This window comes from Notamacropus eugenii, chromosome 3 (genome assembly GCF_028372415.1).
Source record: "Notamacropus eugenii isolate mMacEug1 chromosome 3, mMacEug1.pri_v2, whole genome shotgun sequence".
In the NCBI taxonomy this organism is placed as follows: domain Eukaryota; kingdom Metazoa; phylum Chordata; class Mammalia; order Diprotodontia; family Macropodidae; genus Notamacropus; species Notamacropus eugenii.
In genome coordinates, this window is record NC_092874.1 from 311,800,516 (window position 1) to 311,811,791 (window position 11,276).

An 11,276-nucleotide genomic window follows, 5' to 3' on the forward strand; every position below is an offset into this window, starting at 1 on the left:
GATCTTTTTTCATATGTGTCCTTGATGTGATTTTTGTGCAGGAATGTGTTTGTAAATTAAATGACTAGGCACTCTGGAAAAAAAAAAAAGGTGTGCGTGACATACTTTTAATTTTTCTATGAGTCATATTCATATTAAGATAAGAAAAAATTTTGAAAAACCGTTTGTTGTGTGACAGGGTTAAAGTTGTCATGATTACATTATTTTCCATATAAAAACACAAAATCCAAGTTATAAGCAGTCAAGTCTGACAACAGGTCTTAACAGGCAAGTGTTGGAAAGTGAGCATGTCCCACTTTGTCAGGAAATCCAGATTGCAATGGCAATAATATGTGCATGTGATGATTTGTTTACAGTATGATGCTATATGGTTACATAATGCAATAGTGTGTTATCAAAATTTCAATGCAGGAAAAACCCCACAAATTTATAATTAATTACTAAGTTTAAGATGCATCATTTCAAAAAATGTTTCTTTTTTGAAATGATGCAAATTAAAAAAATTAAAAGCTTAAAGAAAACATTTCCCAGAAGGGACTGAGTAATTTTTTTAAAAGGGGACATAGGCCAAATAAGTTTGGGAACCTCTGGTCTAGACAATCAATAAAACAAATCAAGCCTTGATTTGTAGTGCTTCCTGATTTCCGAAGTGTAACTATTAACACACAATTTGAGCTGTTTCCAGTATGCCATTGCTTTCATGTCATGTTGTGTGTTCAAGTCAGTGTGTTCAAGCTTATTATGTACCTACTTATGGTACAAGAATATTCCATTATGTTCATATATCATTAAGTGATCAGAATCAGTAGCTCGACATATAACAACTACATTGTGAAAGTGAACAATTGTGAAAGATAAGAATCAGATCAAAGCAACGACCAATTGTGATTCCAGAGGACTGGTGCTGAAGAATGCTACCTATCTCCTAACACAAAGGGGATGGACTAAATACGCAGAATGAGACACACAGTTTTGAACGTGGACAATGTGGGCATTTGTTTTGTCTGACTATGCATATTCATCACAAGGGTTGTTCTTTTCTTTTTTCCAATGGGGAGATGGAAATGAGAGAAAATAAATGCTAGTAATTTGTTAAAAAGAAAGAAAAAAACAGTGATCAATTAGCATTTGAGTCTTCCTGATCATATTCCATTTGTAAGAGATATTGTACTACTCAAGCTGGCAAGGGGTAGCATCCCTTTTCTTCATGCCTCTCATCACACTATTTTATTCCCTGTGATCATTATGTCCAATTCTCTATTTTTATTGTGGCCTAAGGGACCTATTTTGAGTCCTTAGATAAAAGACCAGGCTAAGGAGAGAGGTGAACCCACCCTCTTTTAATTTGTACTGTTATCTTTACATTTTAAAATGCTGAAATTCAGAATAATTGACTCTCCTACCACAGGAAACATACCTCTGGACTGAAACAAATAAAGTCTGAGCCTGGAGCAAAATTATTCGAAAAGATCCAAGAGCTTCAATCCATGGCTTTTAATGTAGGTCATCTTGCTGCTGAGAAGGTCGTAATTACAGGCAAGCTAACAGCTTGGTCATATGTTTACCAGTTTGAATTTGGAAAACTATTATCAATGTAGCTTTGCTTTCTTATGTTTCTGCCTGTCTTTTTCTCTAGCTCTTTGCCTTTATCTCATATATATTGCCATTTCCTATACTCATTTTCCTTCTCCTATTGCCTCCTATTTTTTAAAAGTCTTCAGAATGAATTCTTTAGCCATTGGCAGATGTAATTGGAAACCTTGGAATTTACTGTCCTTTTCTGCAGCCTAGTCATAGGCTGAACCTCTTCAATGTAAGATGCTTGAGAGAAAAAGGTTTTCTCCAAAGGAGCTTCTGTGATCCCTAGGTAATTCCCTGGGTTGTCCTTTCCCTCAAATAGAGTCCTGAGGTTGGACAAAGAAAAATGTTTCACTTTCATAAGACCTCAGTCCAAGGTTTTAGTAAAAAAAAAACAAAACCAGCATGACTATATTGTTTCTTAAGTTTATTCCAATTAAATGAAGAGGTGGAGCCAAGATGATAGAGCACAGACAGCAACCCAGTTGAACTCTCCAAATGTTCACCTCCCAATAATTTTAATATAACTCCTCAAATCAAATTTTGGAGAGACAGAGCCAATAAAAGATTAAGGTGAGATATTTTCCCATTCCAAGACAATTTGGAGGTTGGCAGGAAAGATCTATGACATCAGGTAGAGGTTGGTCTGGAGTACTTGCTGCAGGGGGCACCAGTGGGGGGCTTTGGATGCAGCTGTGACAGCAGCAGCAACAGATTTGGGAGCTCTTAGCTCAGAAATGGTAAGGGGTCAGACAAATGATTATAAGGGACCCACTGCTGGCATTGCGGCTGATGTTGACTGACGACTCTTAAAAATAAGAATTGGACAAGTGAAAGCTAACGACTCCATGAGACATCAAGAAACACTGAAATGAAGTCAAAAGAATGAACAAACAGAAGAAAACATGAAATCTCTAATCAGAAAAACAACTGACCTAGAAAATAATAGATTGAGGAGAGAGAATTGAAGAATTATTGGACTACCTTGAAAGACATGATGGAAAAAAGGCCTAGACATCATATTTCAAAAAATTATAAAGGAAAATTTGCCCTGATATCTAAGATTCAGAGGGTAAAATAGAAATAGGAAGAATCCATCTATCACCTCCTGAAAGAGACTCAAAAATGAAACTCCCAGGAATTTTGTAGCTAAATTTCAATTTAATGAAGAGATGGGGAAAGTTGCAAATAATTGTAGTTTTTTAAAAGTAATTAGAAAAATAAAAACCTATTTCTCTCTTCTAACTACCCCACCCATTTTAAAAGAAAAAAAAGACAAAATTCTTGTAGCACATTTTTAGGAGCATGTCCAAAATAAGTCTCAATATGTCTGAATTTGCCCTGTCTCCATTACCTCATCTCAGGAGGGTGGTGTGTTTCATCAGGAGTCCTCTGACATTAGTTTGTCACTGCAGTGATCTCTTTATACATCTTTCTGTAGACAAGAAGAACCACTTAAAATTTGTGTGTGGAGGAGTGAAATGATCAGAGGATGGATTAGGAAGATGAATATTCATGTAGTAATGTTGAAAGTGGATGGGAAGTTGAGTCAATAGGGCTGGAAAAACTTTACTATTGCTAACATCTCAGTACTGTAGAATCCCTTACCACTTTCCCCTATAACTTGCCTTGGGGAACCACTGAAAGACTCACTATGGGACCCAAACGTACGCAGGTCTTCTTGTTAAATCCATTGAGGTCTACACTCCTGCATAAGCAGCAGAGGTATATACTGCAAATTCCCTTCAAAAAACAACTAGAATATAACTGTCATGTGGGGCCACAGTTCAATATAAGCAGGACTTTTTTAGTCTTCAGTGTCACTAACGTATAGGGGTCTTGTGAATTTAGGTAGAAAAGTTGTTGACAGCAGGACTAAAGATTTAAGGATCTGGGGTGGCTCTCATTTTTAGCCCTCATCTCTATTTCTCAGTGCTAGTCTGGTAGACTCAGTGTATAGCAAACCAGGGTTGAACTCTTTTCCTGAGCATCTAATATATATTTGATTATCTTTGTAGCAAAATGCAGGTCAAGTTCTTTGGCTATGCTCTGTTGTTTCTGAAACAATGAAATAGGCTTTCTTGACTTCTGGCCCCAAGTCCATTTGTCCTTCAAAATACATCCAAACTTCTTTGATGAGATCTAATTGGTTTGAGTCAGCCTTTCTTTTGCTCTCTCTGGGTAATACCTTCTGAAACAATTGTTAGACTATTTCTATTGTCATTATTAACTTTATCATAGAAATACATATTCGCATGCATAAATATATAAATAAAAATGAGATAAATTACATATAAAATAAAAGTATATAACCTAATTTTATATAATATAAATTTATATAATGTAAATTATCATTAAGAGCATTTTTTCCATTCTTTTCCACATTTCTTTCTTCTCTTCTTTTCCTTCCTTTCCCGTAGGCTGTGTACTGGCCTTTGGTGACCTCATCATCCCTTTAAAACTCTCCTTGATGATTGTACCAACCAACCAACCAATCGTTCAAAAGCATTTATCTTGTATGTATCTGCTATGGGCCAAACAATGTTGGGGATAAAAAGATATTACTGAAACAGTTCTTACACGCAGCATTCTCTCATGAGAGATTTACACATGTTAGTATGTACAAAATATATGCGAAATAAATTCAAGATAATTTTCTAGAGGAGGAACTAGGAGATGATATGTAAATTGTACTTTGAAGGAAACTAGACAGTCTAAGAGCTGGAGGTGAGGATGAAATACATTTCAAGTATAGCTGATGGTCAAAAGACAGAGGAAGGAGATGGAATGTCATATATGATGACCATTAAAAAGACTAATTTGGTTGAACTGAAGAGTTTGTGAAGGGGAGTATGTATAATAAGGCTAGAAAGGTAGCCTGGAGCCTAGTTGTGATGGAGGGGGAGCAGAATGAAAAAAAAATCCATTTATGAAGTGCCTACTTTGTTCCAAGAACTGTACTAGGTGCTTTACAAATGCCAAATAGAGGAGCTCAAATTTGATCTTATAGGTAATAGTCACTGGAACTCATTTAGTAGGGGAATGACACTCAGACCCATGCCTAAGCAGTATCACTGGTGAATCAGAGAATAGAGAGCCTTAAATCAGGAAGACCAATAGTCTAGGCAAGAGATGATGAGTGCCTGGACTAGTGTGGTTGCTGGGAGAAGGAGACAGATGTGACATGTTGTAGAGGTAGAAATAATATGACTCATAGATATGCATAGCAAGGGAGAAAGAGGAGGGGAAATGACTGAGATTGACCCTTCCCAAATTGAGAGAGAGCACACAATTTGATTTCTTCCCTAGATATCCTTTCCTGGTGTATGCTATTAGGATGTGTCCTGTCTGGAGGAAATACTGAAAAAAGTAAGGTGATTAAAAAAAACAACAACAAGGGGAAGGGGGAGATTTTTGAATGGGAATGGTACCACATATTGATAGGACACTGGTTGTTTTGTCCTTTTTCAAAGAGGACCAATGCCATGGGGTGATGGCTTGACCTGTGCATTTAAGTGAGGCAGAGGGGTTGAATTTAGCAAAAAGAAGAGCTAATTTGTAACAGAAGCTTAAGCAAAGAAGGAGGGATCTTGGGCTGGTGAGGAGGGGTAGAGGAGAACAGGAAGGTCCAGTGAGAGTGAAGGTTTTCCTCTGAGAAGGATAAAACAGGACACAGTGTAGGTGACCTGAGAAAAGAGGTCTGAATTAGTTTCTGTGGGCATTGTGATACAGAGTAGATCTAAGAGGAATAAAAGGGTTATTTTATAGCAATGAGGATGCAGATGAAAGTAGATAACAAGGTTGCAGCAAGTTAAGTGCAGCTAGGATTGGGGTTTGGCAGACGATCACTAATGACTGGACAAAGCAGGGAAGAGATTTATGGGTACTGAAAAGTCAATGATAGTGAAGGTAGTTCAGCTACTGTGAATTGCCCCACTTACTCACCTCTCTCCCATCCATCCTTCACACTAGTACCTTAGTAATCTTCCTAACTTATTCCTATGATCACTTCATTACTTTATACAAAAACCTCAAGTGGTTCTCTCTCGCCCATTGAATAAAATGTAAGCTCATGATCTGCTGTGCCACAGCCTGTTGTCTTGACTTACATCTTGCCACTGCACTCCAAAGACTGGAGGAGAGAGTGAGGCTTATGATTTAGCACAGCTCTGCCTCACTTCAATCCAATTCATTCACAAGGCAAGACATCATCCATGTTGTCATCGGTACTTTCCAGAATGAAGGATAAAGTACAACAAGCTCATGATTCAGACATTTAAGAACCTTCATAATTCATTTTGATCTACTTGTCCAGCTTTATTTCACGGCATTCCTCTATATTCCAGTCAATCTGAACTATTTTCTGTCTCTTGTTCTGGAGTCAACCACACTCATCTCCACATCTTTGATTATACTGTCACCTGTGCCTGGGATTGACTCTCATCTCCATCATCATCTATTAATATTCCTTTCTTTTTTTAAACGTACTTTCACATTAGTCATGTTGTATAGAAGAAGTAGAACAAATGGGAGAAACCATGAGAAAGAAAAAACTAAACTAAACCAAAAAAAGAGAGCAAATTGTATGTTTCAATCTGCATTCAGATATTACTTTCTTTCTTCTACGCTCAATTCATATGTCACCTCTTTCAGGAATTCCTCCCTTAATCTGTCATTTCCACTTTCACATCCCTTATATATGTTCTCTTCTTTCTACTCACATGGGTACCACAAAAATACCACCCTAGGCCCTCGTCCTCTCTGGTCTAGATTATAGCCGGAGTCTCCTAACTGGTTCTCCCCAACCCAAATCCCTCCCAATTTCAATCCATCGTCTACTCAGCAGACAAAATGATTTCCTCAAAGCTCAGGTCTAATTGCGTCGTTCATCTACTCAATCAACTCCATTGGTTCTCTTTTGCTTCCAGAATCAAACGTAAAGTCCTCTGGTTGGTATTTAAAGTTCTTTGCTACCTGGCACTTCTTGTTTTTCCAGTCTTCTCAAGTGCTTTAGTACTATTCAGGACCTCTATGATAGAGCTTCACTGGCCTGCTTGCTCTGTCTCACGCACAACAGCCTGTCTCTCAACTCCATGCCTTTGCAATGAGCATCCCTTATATCTAGAATTCCCTCTTGCCTCATTTCTGTCTCTTGGCTTCCCTGAATTTCTTCAAGGCTTAGCTTAAATCCCACTTTATGCAGGAAAGCTTTTCTGGTTCTCCTGATGCCAGTGCCTTTCCACTGAGCTTACCTTCTATTGACATGGCATGTATATCTTATATCTGTATAGTTATTTGAATGTCATCTCCCCCATCAGAGTGGGATTAGGAACAGTGTTTTTGTTTTTTGGTGGATATCTCAAGCTTAATTCAGTACGTAGCACGTAGTAAGATCTTAATCAGTGCATTGTTGTTGGGGTTGAGGATTGGTGGAACAGGTCTAGAAAAGAATTTGGAACTAAACTAGGAAAATCATTAAACTGTTTGTGCCCTTTGACCCAGTGATACCTCTGCTGGGGGTAGGCTCCAAGAAAGTCAGAGACAAAGGAGGAAGTTTCCATGTTTGCAAACATATTTATAGCAGCATTCTTACAGTGGCAAAAACCAGAACAAAACAAAACTGGGAACCCAGTGGGTACCTATTATCTGGGGAATAGGGAAACAAACTGTGCTCTGTTACTGTAATGGGACATTATGGAGCATAAGCACATGCCCAATATTAAGAATGCCTTTCAGTTGGAATACTGAGCCCAAAGGAATAAGGATAGGACCTGGATCTGTGATTTTATGGGTAGAGGGAACTCTGGGTGAGGAAACTCCCTTTACCAATGCAGGCCGGCACTTTTTCTTTTTCAGCTTAGACTTTTACAAAGTTATATAGGGCCCTAAGAGGTTAAGGAACTTGTCAGGGTCACAGCCAGTTTGTGTCAGAGGCAGGTCTTTAACCAAAGTCTCTCTGGCTCTGAGGGCAGAATTCCATACACTATGGTGCAATGTCTCATCAAGAAATGATGAATATGAAAAATTTTAAAAAGTCAGAATGATATATATGAAGTCACAATAATGTAAAGGAAAACAACGTCGAAAAATTGATTAATGCGGTGACCAAGCTTTATTTTGGAGTATTGTTAGTATAACATACCCTTTCCAGTACAGATGGTAGATTATTTGTGTGGAATGAGTCCTCAGTTGTTAGACAGGGTCAATGTATTCATTGTTTTTAATTAGCTATGCTTCGTTGTTTCAAGGGAGAATTTTATTGGGCAGGACAAGAATATAGGAAGTCACTTGGAAATGACATTTCACATTTATTAAATTTTTTAAATGTAAATTATTAAATTAAATAAAATAATTCATAGTTATTAAAAATAAAGAAGGTTTAACACTTAAGATAGACAATTAAAAATGAAACAAAAGTATCAGAGATATAGTTATATGGAATGAGCTTTTGAGGTTGGGGATTTATTGTGTTTTAGATAGATGAGAGACTAAAGGTCAATAGAATGTTTCTATGAAGAAAGAGAGGAAGTTGAATCCAATGGTAGTAAGTTCAAGTAAACATAACGCTGTTGACAGAGAAGGAGGAAGAGCACTGCTTTCTTTTTTTGGTGACATTTCAATTTTTTTTTTGTATTTTGAAAAGAATATATAAAAATAAAAAATGCAACAACATGGAAAATGTCCAGATTCACTCTCATCCACATCTTTGTCCAGCTCTTGTTCTGTAGCATCCCTTTTCTTGCTGCTGTTTCTTCTCAAATTTGGCCATTACCAGCAGTTTGAGGTTGGGCTGGTTTGCATCTTCTGGAAAGATACAGTCTTAGTACTCTTTCCAGCCAGCATCACACCCATCTCCTGCCTGTACTTTTCTTTTTCTTGAACTTTCCCTGGCATGTCCATTCTCTCCTTGAGATTCTGTTCCAAATTCATTTTCAAATTTTCTCCAGGATTTTGTAACATGAGTATTCCTTCCTTCTCTTCACAATTTCTCATAGTTTTGTTGGCTTCCTCATAAATTTGTCTGCATTTAAACTCTATTTCCTGCAGACAACTCAGATTGGGCAAAACTGATCCATACCTTGATGCACGTTCATTGTGGAAATCTTCGGTAGACTTCCTGTTTTTTCAGACTTTTTGTTGTTCAATTTCAAAATCAATGTGGGATTTCCAAAGTGCCTATGCTATATCTAAGCACATCTAATGACCCACTAATATATTGTCTGGGCTATCTTAATATCTTCAAGAATTTTCTCTAACTCAGCAAATTTGATCCATGGTGTGCAATTTTCTGATGCAAATTCCAGGAACTTTTCATAAAGTTTTTGGCACTGGTCAAATTCTTGAAGCTGAAGCTTCAGTTCAGTATAGACTTTAAATGATTTGCTTTTGAGATACTTGCCAATAGAAGTTCCCAGAGCTCTTCTGGCAAATGGCACATTTTCCTATCTTATTTCAAACTGGGCACACGGTGGCCAGATTTTGGCAAACAAAGTTTTTGTGAGGAATCAATGCCAAACAATTTGGATATACCAATCTGGTCTTCTCTGCACCCTTTGCCTCCAGCTCTTCATAAAATGCGTAGTTGATTCAGGACAAGGTAGGAAACCCGTGACCTCGAGATTACATGTGGCCTTCTAGGTCAGCCTTCTGACTGAGTCCAAGTTTTACAGAACAAATCCTTTCATTGAGGGGATTTGTTCTGTGAAATTTGGATTCAGTCAAAGGGCACATTTGAGGACCTAGAGGGCTACATGTGGTCTTGAGGTTGCAGGTTCCCCACCCCTGATCCAGAGGAACATTTACCACTTCCAGTGCTTTATACAGCTCTCACACAGTATTTGATTCCACAATTATGATGAATCATAAAAAACTAGGCATCATAATTGTGTGGAAAAGTCTTTACCACCTCTTCATATTTCATTTGCTCACAATGACGTCCACAATGTATCCCCAAATTTCTTTGCAAAGATTGTGTAATTTTTAAAGAGTTCTTATGCTTCCTGCTTTGAAATCCTATCCAGGGCATATTTGTAGATCATTTGCACCCTTTTAAATTCTTTCTGACTTTTTTTGAAACTTGGCAAAGGCCACGTAGAGATTTTCATCCATATTCTCATCTCCAAAGAATTCCACAACTCTTTCGTGTACTTCCTTGCATAAGCAAAGTGGTTACATTTTCCTTCAAAGTGAGCATACTTGATCTTGCTCTTCACATCAGGGTTCACCAGGCCACATTCTTCTTAAATGCAACATGGTTTATCCACCCCATTCTATGTCTCTTCAAGTTGATGTAGGAGTGGCAGGCTTGCTCTTCAAGTTGCTATTCCATTCAGAGATCAAATACTTGCCAATCTCTAACAATGTGTTCCAATATCTCCTATGCAGTATACTGCATTACTCCATGTACTCCATTTCACTGCATAAGCGTTACAGATTTAATGGCAAACTTTTTGCAAGATAGGGGGATGTGACTATTATGTGAAGCTTAAAAAAATTATTCCAGTGTTCCTTTAAAATAATTTATTACTAAACTGTCTTTGGTGCAAGATTACGTTGCATGGAATCTCGTGAATATACGTTAAAATTGAATACTGACATCGCACCTGCCTTGAGAATTCTAGGTCTGTGGCTTGTAACGTGCAAAAGATAAATACGTACCCTAAGCCACTGGTGAATACATTGCTGCCCTGTTGACCTTTCAAGCTGGCCTGGTGAACAGAATTATGCCTTGTGACAATTAGTGATGAAAGGTTATCAATCAATTTTGGACTGAAAAAAAAAAGCGTGGCAATGATTACATGGTGAAATGCAGTAAATGTATTTGTACCAGAACGGGTCGACCCAAGCAAGAATCATAACAGCCTTATCTCAGATACTTCCAGGGTGGTTTACCTGCCAATTCTTTGTTGCCATTTTTGTATGTTTTAGTCAGAGAGCGATATTTTGATAGCTGGCATTTAAACCATGCTCCTATATGAACCAGGAGCTTTGAATTCATTGTAGACTCGTCATTACTAATCACAACTGTGTTCTTTATATTGTCCTCAAAAGTCTTTTCCTTAGTTTACAATCATTTAATTCTTATCCATGATTTTCTGTCAAGGAGGGGGTGGAATTCCGAAGTTCAAGGGTTTTCTTTCTCCTCTCTTGAAAGCTCTGCTGCAATCTCTACTAGAGCAGAGGTTTGATTTTCACCTTGGCCACTCGGGAGATCTATTGCTTTTCTGCCAGGGTGGAGGCCTCTAGTAGAGGGACCAGTGACCCCCTTTCAGGGTCCAATGGACAGGTAGTACCCTCCCTCTCAGTTCTCTGGAACTCCCCAGACTCAAGAAGCAGCTCAAGAAGACTCAGAAGACTCCAAGTAGGAACCGAACTCACCGGGATGCGACCTTTCACCCTTCCCTACCACAGAATGGAGGGGACACTGTTTCAATAGTAACTGGTGCTGTCTAGGGAGTTCCAGGGAAGAGATTTGTGGCTGGGTTGAGTCAAGTAAGATAGATTCAGCTCGAGGCAGCAGAGGGTATACATGTATTCCCAGGGTGGTGTACTCTCTGTGATTTAGGGACAAGGGATTTGGGTGTCAGGAAGAAGCTTTATGGATAATCCAAACAAATGTTCCTTGCTCTGAAACCTGGAAAGACACTTGTTCTACAGACTCCAGGAGAAGAGGAAAAGCACTGACCCCTCACTGCTCC

The 11,276-nt window shown here is 38.3% G+C and overlaps 1 pseudogene; it reads right to left on the reverse strand.

The window, feature by feature from the left end:
* Window positions 1-10,653, reverse strand: part of LOC140532120 (crooked neck-like protein 1) — a 35,400-nt pseudogene extending 24,747 nt beyond the window's left edge.
* Between the last annotated feature and the right edge of the window lie 623 nt (window positions 10,654-11,276).